Source organism: Poecilia formosa, unplaced genomic scaffold (genome assembly GCF_000485575.1).
Source record: "Poecilia formosa unplaced genomic scaffold, Poecilia_formosa-5.1.2 Scaffold1807, whole genome shotgun sequence".
Lineage (NCBI taxonomy): Eukaryota > Metazoa > Chordata > Actinopteri > Cyprinodontiformes > Poeciliidae > Poecilia > Poecilia formosa.
In genome coordinates, this window is record NW_006801746.1 from 2,116 (window position 1) to 2,710 (window position 595).

Genomic DNA, 595 nt, shown 5'->3' on the forward strand with positions numbered 1-595 from the left:
AAGGAATGAAAACAATGTGCCATTTTCCTTCCACTTCGCAACTATGCATTGCTTTGTATTGGTTTATCATTTAAAATCAAATGATATAGATTAAAGTTTAGTAAAAAAAAAAAAGAAAGTAACATAAAACCTTAGACTACATCACACCCTTCTGTCTGCCTATCAGCCATCCATCCACTCACATTTGTTCAACCATCATAATGAACAGCTTGAAATCCATCATCTGAAATACAGTGTTTTCAAAAGATTTATGGCAAATTTATATTTTATCATTACAATTACTTACTGTATATTATTTGGATTGTATGGGACAGATCAATGCATAGTAGTGCATGATATTGAAAAGAATTCATGGATTTTGTTGTCAAAAAAAAAAAAGAAAAAATATATTAGAAAAAAATTAGAGAAAGTCATGTTTAAAATTTGCCAGAAACTACATGGCCTCAAAATAATACTATCAATTATCGCAATTATTTCTGGGTCAATTGATCGCCAAGCAAAATTTGCTATTGTGACAAACTCTAAGATCAGTTGTGATCAATAATAGTGATTGGTTACAGACCTGAATCCAATTCGTCTCTTGTAAGAGTTGAAA